Source organism: Peromyscus maniculatus, chromosome 16 (assembly GCF_049852395.1).
Source record: "Peromyscus maniculatus bairdii isolate BWxNUB_F1_BW_parent chromosome 16, HU_Pman_BW_mat_3.1, whole genome shotgun sequence".
Classification (NCBI taxonomy): Eukaryota; Metazoa; Chordata; class Mammalia; order Rodentia; family Cricetidae; genus Peromyscus; species Peromyscus maniculatus.
In genome coordinates, this window is record NC_134867.1 from 67,153,057 (window position 1) to 67,168,450 (window position 15,394).

At 37.6% G+C, this 15,394-nt stretch overlaps 1 long non-coding RNA gene across 2 annotated transcripts in view; it reads left to right on the top strand.

Annotated features, from left to right (window-relative positions):
* The first annotated feature begins 3,785 nt into the window (after window positions 1–3,785).
* The window catches only part of LOC143268986 (uncharacterized), a 119,965-nt gene continuing 108,356 nt past the window's right edge, over window positions 3,786–15,394 (top strand). For both annotated transcript variants that reach the window (XR_013045244.1, XR_013045243.1), the window contains exon 1: window positions 3,786–4,160. This is a non-coding gene — a long non-coding RNA (uncharacterized LOC143268986). The remainder of the gene's footprint in view (window positions 4,161–15,394) is intronic.

Sequence of the window (15,394 nt, forward strand, 5' to 3'; positions counted from 1 at the left end):
CAGTGTACCTCAAGAGGAGAATAGAAGTGTACGGATTGTGCTTGGTGAATTGTTCCTCTTCCTGTGATGATTCAGATTGCTTACCATATTCATTGTCTACATATTTGCAACAAAGTCTGTATATCTGAGTTCACAGTTTGACATAAAACAATTTTTCAAAAGTAGTTGAGCTATGAGGCAGTCTCTCTGTTCTCGGTCTGTTCTATTTGTCCATGTTTTATTAATGTCTCCCAGACTTATAGATAACAGATCTGAGCAGCATACTCAGCGTGGTTAGCCGTGAGATCATTCACCCTTTTACATTTCCAGAGCAATGAGCTGGGAGAGACAAGAGCCAAATGCAGAGTAATGAGGCTTTATGCTCTCTCTGGCTTGATGCAAATTGACTCCTTTGTATAATGTTGTCTTGTTCTTACTCATTGGTTTGTCCTTCACAGTGGAGTTGAAAATCACTCTTGAATTGGATAGGCTGTTTTTTTTTTCCTTCCATAATTTTTCACAGATTTCAGAATATCTGCAAAGAGTAGGCATTGAAGTATATATACATTAAATTATTAGACACCATTTAATCATTGGCACATCATATATTACATTCCAACCATCATGGAAGGCTGGGGATTCTTTTGGCCTGTTGGCTGGTTCCTGCCTAGCAAACTTCAGAGATTCCTGATGTTTTGGGCTGTTTTTGATCCTGGGAGAAACAACTCAAGACTTTGTTTCTGACCTGTAAGACTTGCTGGACTCACCTTTGGACTTCCAACTCCAAAACTCAGCTAGCACCCTAGGCTATGCCAAATGACAATATTATCTTTTCAACTTTTAGAAACACTCACAACATGTTAAAAAAATAAAAGGTCATACTCATTTTTTCTTTTTCTTTTTCTTTTCATTTTTCTTTATTAAGAAATTTTCGCCGGGCGGTGGTGGCGCACGCCTTTAATCCCAGCACTCCGGAGGCAGAGGCAGGCGGATCTCTGTGAGTTCGAGGCCAGCCTGGGCTACCAAGTGAGTCCCAGGAAAGGCGCAAAACTAAACAGAGAAACCCTGTCTCGAAAAATCAAAAAAAAAAAAAAAAAAAAAAAAAAAAAAAGAAATTTTCTACTCACTCTACATACCACCCACAGATCCCCCTCCTCCCTCCTCTCACACTCCAGTCCTCCCTCCCAATCCACCCCACATCACCACATCCCCTAAATCAAGGTCTCCCATAGGGAGTCAGCAGAGCCCAGCACACTGAGCCTAGGCAGGTCCAAGCCCCTTCCCACTGCACCAAGGCTGTGCAAGGTGTCACACCACAGGCACCAGATTCCCAAAAGCCTGCCCATGCACCAGGGACGGATCCCAATCCCCCTACCTGGGTGCCCCCCAAACAGTTCGAGCCAAACAACCATCTTCCATATCCAGAGGGCCTAGTCCAGTCCCATGGGGGCTTCACAGTCACTAGTCCACAGTTCATGGGCTTCCACTAGTGTGGCCGGTCATCTCTGCACGTCCTCTCATCATGATCTCGACAACCCCTGCCTGCAGTATCTCTCCTCTCTCCCATTGATTGGATTCCTGGAGCTCAGCCTGGTAGGCCGTGGTTCTCTTCATCTGCCTCCATCTGTCACTGGACAAAGGCTCTATGATGACAGTTAGGGTATTCACTAGACCGGTCACCAGAGTAGACCAGTCCAGGCATCCTTTGGACCACTGTCAGCAGTCCAAGGTGGGGTCATCCTTGTGGATTCCTGTAGTTGAAATTTTCTCCAGTCCTGCCTGGCCCACAGTCAGGACAAATCTCTCTCACCCACCAGTCCCACAGCCACTCAGACCCAACCAAATAAACACACAGAGATTTATATTACTTATAAACTATATGGCCGTGGCAGGCTTCTAACTAGCTGTTCTTATATCTTAAATTAACCCATTTCTATTAATCTCTAAGTTGCCACGTGGCTTGTGGCTTACCGGTATCTTAACATCTTCTCATGGTGGCAGATGGTAGTGTCTCTCCTACCCAGCCTTCCTGTTCCCAGAATTCTCTTCTTTGCTTGTCCCACCTATACTCCCTGCCTGGATACTGGCCAATCAGAATTTTAATTATACAGAGCAATATCCACAGCAGATTCCTGAGAGCCTTCCCAGCACCCTGCCTCTTCCTGTTCCCATGATGTCCTCATCTATCAGGTCATACTCATTTTAAATATATTTCCCAGCATACTTCTTTGTGAAGACTTGAAGAAACAATAAATCTTGTTCTCATTTCAAAAACAAACAGACTGCTGGTTACTTTGACAACTGACCATTTCTCTTGCTTTGTCCTCGCTCCAGTCCCACCTGTGAAACAACATTTCTTGGTAAAGAGCATGTAGGATACTGAAGAATACTCAGGTGAACCCTACGAAGGATATCTTTGGGACTAGCACAGTCTATTTCTTTAATGTAATTTCAATGCATTTATTCCAGAGTTGTTCATAAATGTTTACAAGTTCAGAAATGCCTGTTGGCTTTTAAAAAATATTTTTAATATTATAGGCATTTAAACTAAATGAGGTTCCTTAAAAGTCTTGTTAGGGATAAACAGGAGATACTGAAGTCAAATGAAGGCAATGCACTTAAATTTGTGTCTTGACCAGAACCTAAAAAATTCTACAAATACTCAGTATAATTCCACAATTGAACCTAATTAAGAGAGATAATGAATCGGTTGCTTTTCTCCACTAGTAAGGACACCTCCACTGACAAATAGATGTCATTCATCAACCAACTTCTTGCTTGCCTCTACTCAGCTGGCTGTGCTCTTTATTCTGTAGAACCTTATATGCCTATTTTCTTTGTAGCAGTGGTTCTCAACCTTCCTGATGCTGTGACTCTTTAATATAGTTCCTCATGTTGTGGTGACCTCCAACCATAAAATTATTTTGCTGCTACTTCATAACTGTAACTTTGCTACCATTATGAATCATAATGTAAATGTCTTATATGCAGGATATCTGATATGCAACCCCTGAAAGGATCACAACTCAGGTTGAGAACCAGTGCTTTGTAGGAAAATCAAAGGACTGCCATTTTTTAAGAAGCACTGGGCCTGCCACTTAACTGGTCTCTTTCTGTTCCAAGGCAGTTTATTTATGAATCTAATTCATTAATTTATTCCAAAAGTTGACACCAGGTTTAAATTTTTGTGGAACCTTTTTTTATATTTTGGGTTTGCCATAATGATGCTAAAGGTAGTATAAAAATGCTCAGGCTCTCACAATTGAGAAATTCCTGTGAATACTTCATAGAAGGGTCTGAGAGAGATGGTGTACAGAGTTCCTAGGGAGAATATTGGCACTGTCATCTAGACTAGTATTTCTCAAAATCTGGAGTGATACAATGACCTTCCCATTACTGAGACATAGATTAATGGACTCTAAACCACAGAGTATCCAATTTGGAAGTGAACTTTAAAAATAAGACAGCATGTATTTCTCACAGTACTCAGGGGGCTTGGACTGTACTATACACTATTGGAAACTCCATACCCCAGTGAGGGCTGCATCCCAGCCTCTAAACAAACATAGACAAGTAAAATAAATGTGTAATTGGATAAAGCAGGATGGAGGACAGTGGTGTCCTTGGTTGATTGGTAAGGTACACATGGAAATGGGGAAGACTTGAAGATGTAGAAACCTTTGTATGATGCTCTAACCTATCTTTGCTTAGAACCACAATATTTATGATATTTATGTGATGACAAGCTATAAGACATTCATAGTCATCATAAGAATTCTTCTATTCACTATTATTTTAATGTTTCAGACACACAATAGTGAGTACTAAAAGAAAAGGGACTTATGATCTGAAAAATAGGAGAAAAATGATCCTAGGTAGCACATTTGACACAGACAAAAACTGCTTAGAAGATACAGAATGATGCATCAATGATTATTTTAGAGAGGAAAAGATATAAAACACCTTTTCATGAATATTACCAGACCTAAATATCCTACCACTAATGCATTTGAAATGTGGGTTATTTTACTTGGGAATATTCCTCACTCATGAGGGAAAGGTAAGAGACACTGTTATGTGGGGTTCTAAATAAGAATGTACCTTTGTTCAAAACGTGTAAACAGTTCGTGCCCAATCTCCTGGACTTCAGCAAGTACAGATGGATGGTCTTTGTGCCAAAGGTAAGGTGGACAGATAAACATTTTGAATGCATTTTCTGGGTACCATCAGTCCAGAAGGAGAACTCTGATTTACAGTCAACAGTTTGAACAAGTGACCCTTGGCAGAAGGGGTCTGCTTTTTCAGCTGGCACTGTTGCTGAAGTTCAGAGGAATTGCTCATCTGTCTCTATTTCAGGCATCTGGCAAAGGGAAACTCCTTCAGCATTCTCTGTTCCACTAACTGCTTGCAGATGACTTCCACCCTCTGGAGCATCTGCTAGTTATCTCATTTCAGGCTATTTTCCCTGCTGTGTTTTGAAAAGATTCCTTCTCCAGCTTTCATTTTATAAGCCTACTATTGTTGCTGTCATCATGTTTGGGGACATCAACAGATGTGCCTGGTGTTAACCTCAAGAGATAGGCCAAACTCAGAGACAGTCTCAAAGCAGAAATGACAATTTATTTTTAAAAAGGAAGTGGAATTATGAATAAGTCTTAAAAACCCCAACTGATTCACAGTTGTATAATATATTCAGGATGTGATTCATGGGCCCTAAATAAACAGTCATCAATAATTTTATAATGTATTTTTCAAAGTTCTTGAAAACAATACAGACCCAAAGATTTCTGTACAGTTATTATTTGATGTGTGATGCATGCATATACAACAATGCTATTTATAATTTCTTAAGTGAATATCCTTGTTTCAACCTTTCCACTGCTTGGCAGTTTCTATGCTTTTCTCTATACCCCATAAAAGATAAAAATAAGCAAATATCTGGGTTATTTCTGAGAGAAGAGAGAATTTTTGTTCATTTCCATAAAAGGCAGACACATATAACTCATAATATATTTATTTCAGCTTCTTTACTTGGCTTTAAGAGCACACAGAAGGTGCTGTGCATGTATTAAGGCTTTTCTTGTTTAGTCAATCAGATATATGGGGCACTTACTCATGAATTTGAATATTAATATATTTATTTAAAAGCAGAGTTAGTAGTGCCATTAAAATTGTGATCTTGAACTGATTAATGCCCAGTGAAAATTTCTCTGATGTAAACTGCTAATTGGACAACATGAATGAGAGTGCTAATTGCAATCATTTCTTTCAAAAGAGGAATGCACAATGTGGTTGTGATTAGCTAATAGTCTTCCTTTATTAATTTTGAGACCTAAAGTCTATAAACAATAAAAGAATAACATGGAAACACCCGTTATAACATAAAGTAAATATGCCACATCATCATATATACTTTACCAGTTTTTAAAGAAATAATATATTATAGATTTAAGCAAAGTTCTCTCGATCTATTCTACTATTCTTAGACAATTTCCGAGTCAATATGCTTGGCTTTCAGTCCATCTCCTATGTATGTTTTTGTACACATATAATACATATTTATACAATGAAATTTTCTTAACCAATGTTGAGAACAACAGCAGCAAAATTCCTATATTCTCTGCTCTCATGGAAAGGGGTAGTTGCACATTTCCTATACCAAAGGGACAGGAAATCTAAATATTAAGATTTAGGTAGCCTTTATTATCTTCATAGTCTTTAATAAGACATATGGCTGATGATCAGAGGAACATCTGTCCATCTTTCTTTGTGACTGCTCATTGGATGCAAAGATTGATTTGTGGGGTTGGATTGTCATTTGGAAGTAGACCAGAAGAAGAAGGATGAAGGTCAGGCACATTCAAGAGTGTTGTCAGGGAAACCAAACCATCATGTTCTTTGTGAAAATTAGACAAAATGGATTTCAGCAACAGCTTGAGAAAACACTTTTACCGTCTCTGCAGGGAGCGGGGCTGTTATATTGACATTGCCTCCTGCTCAGAGGAGTATCAGTTGCTGTCCTTTGTTCCAGAAGATGCCATCACCAATGGTAATCTCTGTACATGTAGAAAACTGAAATTAAAAACTCTAAAGAGAGACTCAGTGGCCTTGATATATTATGGGGGAAAACAGGTTGCACTATTTTGTAGCTGACAGATGTTGCCGATGGTTTACAAGAAGATGATCAAGAGCCACCTTCTGATTTTTGTTTTGTTGTTCTTTGCTTTTAATGCCTTGTGTCTTATTCATTACTCTTATTGACAAAATAGTTTCAAAGAACTGGCCATTTTGGTAAATATGATAAATACTGTATCTGTTCATTTAGTAGAATGCATGCAGGGGTTCTGAATTACCCAGGTGTTTTTCTTCTTAGAATTACTTGGCTGGTGAACTTCTTACCTTCTAATATCTCTTTAGAAAATGGCCCTGCCTCTTTGTTAAGGATGTACTACATGAGTGATTTTATAAAGGAGAATTACAGAAGTAGGTGGAAAAATGGAAAGACCTCACAGGAGCCAATACCAAACTCATCATGGCAGTTACATAATTATCTAGTTTGCTATTTTTAAAACTATAATGAAAAAAATGTACTTCTGCAATATCTATTCTATGACTGAAATTTATATTTTAAACGTTTTAACAACCTTTTTTTTGTTATCTACAAAGAATACTATCTCAAGATGTTTAAAAGTTATTTTAGATAGACATAAATGGTATAGATTTATAATGTGTGATACATCATGGAGTAGTTAAATTAAGCTAGTTAATCTATTACAGTCTCCCATAGATGTCACTTTTGTAGTGAGAACATGTAATTCTACTCTCAGTATTCTTCAAGAATACAAGATGTCATCCTTATTGCTGTCACCACACTGCAGGCTACCCTGAATTTATTCTTCCTATCTATCTTTGATTATGTGTCCTTTGAATAACATATGGCCAGTTTTCTCACTTTAGTCCTCCAACTTCCACTAATCACCATTTTACTTGCCTTTCTATTAGATTATTATTATTTTTACATTTTACATAATTTTGTGATTGGCTGACTTGCTGATTTTATTTTATATAATGTCTGCAGGATTCCTCTATGTTATCTCAAATGACAAAATTTTATTTTTTATCACCGGATAGAACTACATGGTGGGTGTTTGCATAGCATAGCTTTCTTTTTTAAAATATTTCTTATTGAAAAAAATTTTCATACAATATATATTGATCACAGTTTTCTCTCCCCAAGTCCTCCCAGATCCTTGCCATCTCCCCAACCACCCAACTCCATGCCCTTCCTTTCTCTTTCCTTTTAGAAAAAAAAACAAAACAAGGCAGGTAAACACAAAAGAGCCCAAATGAATGAGATTTAAAAAACAAGAAACACATACAAGAAACACACACAAGAAACACACACACACACACACACACACACACACACACACACACACACACACACACACAGTCATACACCACAACCAGTAAAAACACAGAACTGGAAACCATAAAATACAAGTAGAGGACTGACATGATAAAAAATGCCCAAACAAAGTATTATGAGGCAAAGAGTCTACAGAAATACCATTGAGTTCTCTCTGTGTTGGCCAACTACTCCTGGGCATGGGGCCCATCTTGCAGTGTGGTTAATATACCCAGGGAGACTTCATTGGAGAAAAGTAAGTTTTCCTTTGCAAGAAGATGTCAATTGGAAATAACTTCCTGGTTGGGGTGGGCGCTCATGTTCACTGCACCCTCTCAGTGCTGGTTCCCTGTCTGGCTTGAACCTGGGCAGGCCCTGTGCATGCTGTCACCATCTCTGTGAGTTCTTATTTGCATCAATCCTGTTGTGTCTGGAAGACATTGTTTCCTTGCTGTCATCCATCCTCTCTTGCTCTTGCAATCTTTCTGCTTCTCCCTCTTCCACACAATTAGTTCCCCGATCCCTGAGGGGAAGGCTTTGATGAGAACATAACATTTAAGAGTGAGTGTTCCAAAATCACAATGTGCGCATTGTTCAGTTGAGAATCTCTGTGTTAGGATCCATCTGCTGCTGGAGGAGGCATCTCTGATGATAGCTGAGTGAGACACTGATCTATGGGTCAGTTGAAGACATTTCATTGCTATGTGACTTTATCAGGACAATAATAGCAGGACACGCATGAGTTCCATCTCATGGAGTGTGCCTTAAATCCAATCAGATAGTGACTGGTTATGACCACGTCACAATTGTTATGACATGTGGTACTGTCCAGCTTTGGATAACTTTTAAATAGAGACCCTCTTACAGGTTTAGTTCATTTGTTAGTTGTTATTTTAAACTTATTACTGAAAAGAACTGAGCAAGAGCCCCAGATACTAGACCTGTAGTCACCTGTGAAATAGTCTCATCAAAACTGTGGTTTCCTGGCATTGTGATGTCTGAGAAGATCTGGCTGGGCCATTCTTCCTGGTCAGGACTGGAACTTCAGAAAATTTCTCCTTTTGTCTCATTTTCTATGAGAGTATATTAATTGTACAAATTAGTGGATTTCATGATGACATTTTCACACATGTATATAATATACTCACTCTACTTAGGTCCCTCCTTCGCTGATCACCCTACCTTCCCCTAATGTTCCCCCTTCTATCATTCTCCCCTTTATTGTATTTATTTACTTTTGTTCTTTATTATTATTTCTTTATTTTTGAGATTATAATATAATTACATCATCTCCTCCTTACTTTTCCTCCCTCCAAATCCTTCCCTATTCTTTTTCAAAATCATGGCTTCTTTTTCCTTTAGTTGTTATATGCATATATGTATTTATATGTATATGTACATACATAGGTTGCAAATATGAGGGAAAATGCATGTTTTTGCTTTTTTTTCATAGCTAAACAGTACTGCATAATGTACATATACCACATTTTGTTTATCCATTCATCCACTGATAGGAATTGGTCTGATTCCGTGACTTGGCTTATTGTGCAGAGTGCTTTTAAATGCAGTTCTTGGAACATCTTACAATTCCTACCCATTTCAAAGTGGTCCCTTAGAGACTTGAGTGAGCCTTTGAAATGTGAAAACTGGAAGAATTTCAGAATGCAAGTACATGGGTAAATATTCACAAACGTCACAATTTTATTTAGTCCTAAGTGTGGATTCCTGGATTATGTTCATATGTGCCACATTATACCAAATTTCAGTGATAGGTATCCTCAGGTATATCCCTGTCCTGATTAAAAAAAAAAGGATTTTTTTCCCCAGGAGCTAGCTCAATATAAACATAAGTACCCTTTCCTACTCAAAGCTTTTTTTTCTGTTTTTTTTCTTGTGTGTGTGTGTGTGTGTGTGTGTGTGTGTGTGTGTGTGTGTAGGGGTTCACATGCCACAGCACATATGTGGAGGCCAGAGGAGCACATTTTGAAGTTTATTCTCTCCTCTACCTTTATGTGTGCTCTAGGAACCAAACTCAGGCTGCCAGTCATGTGTGGCATGTGCTTTTCCCCAAAGAGCCATCTTGATAGCTCAAGCCACAATGCTGGATAAACATTGTAATCCTTAAGATTAAAAAACAAAAATAAAAAACCTGCCCTATTTTCCCATTATAGTCCAATTATATTAGAATTGGATGATACATTACACATATATATTAAAATCCCAAAATAATTAAAAAATGAATTGAGGTTTGAAAATCCCTGTCTTGCCACTTTAGTACTGTCTGGCTATTTATCCATTGTGACTGCTACTGTATCTGACACGTGAGACAGAACTCATGTTGTATACTCATACCTGACTTTTCTACTATTAGGTAAGCATAAGAACACAAACTAGAGACTACTAAATGCCTATTCTACTGTCTGGTTCTTAATAAATATTTCTATCTCAGTTCATTTTTGAGAGCAAGCTAAACAGGTAGTAATCAATACATATTGTTTATGTATTGAATAAATAGAAGTGGAAAGGGGAAGTTCTTTGTGGTTTTTATCTTCAATTTAACACTTATTTCTCATATTTTCTTTTTTATTATTTCTTTTATTTTTTTTGAGATTATAATAAATTGCATCACTTTTCCTCTCCTTTCCTCCCTCCAAGCCCTCCCATATAGCCCTCCAATCTCTCTTTTAAATTCATGGTCTCTTTTTCCATTAATTGTTGTTACATACTACATACATGTATATATATCCCCAAATACATAAGCAAGCCTGCTTGGTTTATATAATGTTACTTGTATGTATGTTTTTAGGGCTGACAATTTTAAAAAAGAGCTCTATGATTTTTACAGTGCTTAATACAGCACTCAAAACCAAGGTTCCTAGTGAATTTCAGGCAATGGCTCCATTGTTTGCGTAAGTGTCTCATTGTATCTATAATATCTTTCCCTTGATTTGAAATCTAAGTCACTTAAATGAAACAAGCAACACTGCTTTTTTTGGTTAAGTTTACTGCTTTTTATACTTTCTCAAAATGCTTAGCATCAAAGACTATTGAATGTATGTAACTGACCGACTACTATTGATTAAAATAAAGAGATATAATTGGATCATGTTCAATTTTTTTGAACTTTATTCTTTTCCTTGTACTAATACTCTTTTTCTCCATCAACCTCAAAATTTAATGACTTACCAAAGCAATAGCTTGGTCATAGAGCAGTTACCATGCATGAATGTCCTAGGTTCCATCTCCAACAATGAAAAAAATTAATTCATTGAGTAACTATCTCCCTTTTTAGGCTTTGGTAAAAATACTGTTTTTTTTTTATATTATTCAATGTCTTTCCAGAAATTTGCAGTAACAGAATTATTTAACATAGTTTTTACTCAGTAATTCAAATGTTGCTGATCTCTGCTCAGCTTCATTTGTCTACTTCACATAGCTATTAAGGTCTTAGGGTTCATTTGCTCACTCTGGTATCATCTGCTGTTGGAATTGAAATGTTTGCAGTGACAGGCACAGGTTAGACTTCATGCTCACATAGCTTCATTCTTGGAACAGCATAGAGAGTTAGGTGATTGTGTTGACTTTTGTAGCATCTCTTCAAGGAAGGAATAGGATGTCTGTGAAAGCACAGATGCAATGTGGGAAATGACAAATGCCAATCAATCTTACTGAGAATTTTTTTAAAGATTGGAAATCTCTTCTAAGACATTTTGTGTTTGTGTATTTCAGACTTTAGGCTTTTTAGTCCTATATTTGGTGCCTCATAAGCTTGAAATGATCCAGATGGTATTTTCAACCCAAAAGGCCACTAGTTTTTCTTTTAATTGGCTATACATGTATTCTTTTTATTTTTTCAAATATTTTATGTAGATGGCTTGTCTCCAAGGATAATATGACTGACCTTTGATTTTTTTCCAAATAATTTCAATTAATTTCATGAAGATATGGCCTTTTTATTTGAAGATCAGTACAAGTCTTAGTGATGATGGGAATTATTGCAATGAAAACTTCTCCAGTTCTCCAGCCCAATTTATTGGCTCAATTATTTTATTTGTTCTCTGCCTTCAGTTTAATTATACTACAATCCACCGTCGATACTACTACATCAATTTTTATGTTTTTCAAAATACTTGGGAACTTTCAAGATGGCTTTGGGCACTCAAATATTATTATGGTGATCCATTAATTAAACAAAGCAACTGAGAGAAAATAGGCATAGTTATTCCTGCCATGAAAATAAAATATTCATATTATAGAAGTTGTTGACTAAGACTTATGGAAATGTTGACCACCTTGCTGCTTTCTGTACCTTGCTCACTGACTACAACTGATACTAAGATAAACTACATTTTAGACTCTGGATAATTAAAGCTTAAGGCTTCAGCTTCTTATTTTATTCTGTAAGTCATCTTGTAAAATCTTGGCTCAAAGGCTTTCTTTTGATCATCTTCATTTGTAGGCATGAGGTCTATTTTCTAGTAGAAATCTTTAGAATAGTCTTACTCTTGACCTGTTATAATTTCAAATCATGCTCATCTGCCCTTAATTAGCAACATTAAATATCTTATGAGAATTGAAGGGTAAGATGTAATGTTTATGGGGTGCTGCTCAAAGGATTTAAACCACCTAGTTTTAGCTGAGATGTTAGCTGACAATCACGCCACTAGTCTGGGCTTCACAGAATGTTTTGTTGGTCTTTGGTATGTGTATTATCTTACGCTTTGGCATGATGCCTTGAGTTTGCAATGAGGTGCATTGTAGGAAATTTTGTGAAACCTGCTGCTGTCTTCAGTGCCAAATGTTCTTGAGAACATCATGCTTTAAATGAGAGGATTTCAGATGTATCTGCTCATGAGAATCCCACAGGGAGATTGCTATAATCACGACTCTCACAGTTACTGAATTAAAATCTCTGGAAGTAGTCTATAGAAGAAGTCTATGGAAGAAGAATATGGTAGAGTTTGTTATAGTCCCCCAGCTTCATCCAATGATGGTAATTTGATAATGTTAATTCAGTGGTCTAATCCAGGAAATTGACACTAGAAGGTATAGTCCTATTAACTACAGATGCTATTAACCCTAATAACTAAAGACTCGAATTTTAGGACTTTTTTTTCTTGTTTGCTGTTGGTGTAGTCCCTTATGAGATTATATTATATTTGTAGCATGTTATTCACCACCATAATCATGTCACTGGGTTGTTCCATTAGCTGTTAAATACACCATACATTTATTATAATCCTACTCTAGCCTCAGTCTTAATCTATGAACACTGTTAATCTCTACTATTTCTATAGGTTTGTTATTTCAAGGTTATATAAATGGAATTATGTGATCTGTAACTTTTGAAGTTGGCTTTCTTTGCTAGCACAATGTAATTAATGTCAATCCAAGTTGTTCTGCCCACTAGTAATTACATTCTATTGTGTAAATGTCAATTCATATATTTATCCATTAAAATATATTTGTTTATTTGTGGTTTAGAATTATCACAAACAAAACATCTATAAACATTTATGTACATGTATTGATGTATGTGTGTGTTTCCATTTATCTCAGATAAATACAGTCCATACTTCAAGTATGTAAGTTGACCTATCCATCCTTAAAACAGTTCTCTCATATTTCCATTTTGAGGAGTAACTTTTTTTCTGGAGTTAATTTCTCTCTGCACCAAGCCATTTTGTGTTGAGAGATTGTCCCCCAAGTGACCTGAACTGTCACTTTTGTCACAGTTCTATTATTCAGAAATTTATCTGTGCTGGAGTTAAATGTCCTCTTTTGGGGGGACTCCTATGCCTCTTTTCTTTTGCTTTATATCGTTTATCAGTTCACGTACTTTTTTCAGCATGCTTTCTCAGAGGATCCATAATTGAAAAAGGTGTATTTTGCATTCAGAAAGTACCTTCATTTTGTACTCATACTTGATGAATGTTTTCATTAAATTTTAATTTAGAATCACTTCTCAAAAATTTGAATGCATTAGTTCATCACTATTCCATTTTTTTTTCTTTTTCTTTTGCTGCTAATAACACACTTCCACATACTGGGTATGTTTTAAAGACGTTTATGTTGGTTCACAGTCCTGGTGATCCAGGGTCAAGAGGCTGCATTCCATGGTGATCTTCTTGCTTATAGAATCACAAGGCAGAGAAAGGTACCACATGGCAAAAGACAGTCAACATGTACATGTGTATGTTATGATCTCTCTCCCTCTTCTTATAAAGCTCCAATATTCAACCATGGGCCTATACTCTAATGACTTCATCTAGCTCTGATCACCTCCCAAGGATCCTACACATAAGCTATGGTTAGAGTAAGTGTCCACACTCTTAATATCTCAGGATGGGAACAAAACTTCAATGTGAATTTCAGGTGGGGAAAGCTATCGACAAACCATAGCAGTTTTCTTTTGTTCAGCTTTGGAAGTCTACTTCTTTTGTTTATTCCTAAACCTTTGTAGAGTCAAGTTCCTGTCCTTCTCTCTCTCTCTCTCTCTCTCTCTCTCTCTCTCTCTCTCTCTCTCTCTCTCTCTCTCTCTCTCTCTCTCTCTCTCTCTCTCTCCCATCCTGTGTGTGTGTGTGTGTGTGTGTGTGTGTGTGTGTGTGTGTGTGTGTGTGATAGGACTTTCCTTCCTATCTTTACTGTCATAAATGTTTTATGGTTTTTTCTGTAGGTTTCTCTGTCATGATCTTGATGCCATTGCTCATAGAATCCCTCTTCTCTCTCTTTAACTGGACTCCTGGAGCTCGGCCTGGTGTTTGGCTGTGGATCTCTGCATCTGCTTCCAACAGTTACTGGATGAAGGCTCTATGATGACAGTTAGGATATTCACCGATCTAATTACTGGGGTAACCCAGTTCAGGCACCCTCTCCACTATTGCTAGTAGTCTAAGGTGGGGTCATCCTTTGGGATTCCTTTGAACTTCCCTGGCACCTGGTTTCTCCCTATCCCCAGGATGTCTCCCTCTATCATAGTATCTCTTTCATTGCTCTCCCACTCCATCCCTGTTCGAGCTTGACCACCCTGTTCCTTATGTTCTCATCCCCCATGCCCTACCCTCCATTGCTTATCCCTCTTCCTCAGTTTACTCATGGGGATCTCATCTATTTCCCCTTCCCAGGGCAATCCATGCATCCCTCTTTGGGTCCTACAGAGACAACCAAACCAAACTAGTGGAAACTCATGAAATTTAGATCATCAGATGTGGAGACTGCATGGGACTGGACTAGGCCCTCCGCATAATGAGACAGTTGTACAGCTTGATCTGCTTAAGGGCCCCGCTGGCAGTAGGATCAGAATCTGTCCCTGGTGCATGAGCAGGCTTTTTTTTGGAGCCCACTGCCTATGGTGGGACACCTCACACAGCCTTGAGGCAGGGGGAAGGGCTTGTACCTGCCTCTACTAAATGTACCTCCCCATGGAAGGCCTTACCTTCTTGTAGGAGGGAATGGGGGGCATGGGTTGGAAGGGGAAGGCTGGAGGGGCAGGAGGAGGGAAGAGGGGGATCTTTGATTGGTATGTAAAATGAATAAAAATTTTTCTTAATAAAAAAAGCAGAAAAAAATTGTGGTATTATCTTTTCTTTTAACTACATTTTTAAAAGTAAAGTGCTCATACTCAGAGAACCTTCTCTATTTGAATCTTATTCTGTTCTGCTCCTCTTCCTCCTTCTGGTGAGAATATCTATCTATCTATCATCTATCTATCTATCTATCTATCTATCTATCTATCTATCTATCTATCTATCTATCTATCATCTATCTATCTATCATTATCATCTATCTATCATTTATTTTATATGAATGTGCATGCATGTGTTTGCTGACATGCATGCCTACCCATGGAGGCCAGAAAGGGGCAGAGGATGTCAATAAACAGGCTCATATACACTCATACAGACACATATAAACAGATAAAATAAATCTAGCCAGAAGAGGAGGAGGATGAGGAGGAAGAGGAGGAGGAGGAAAAAAGAGGAGGAGGAAAAGGAGTAGGAGTAGGAG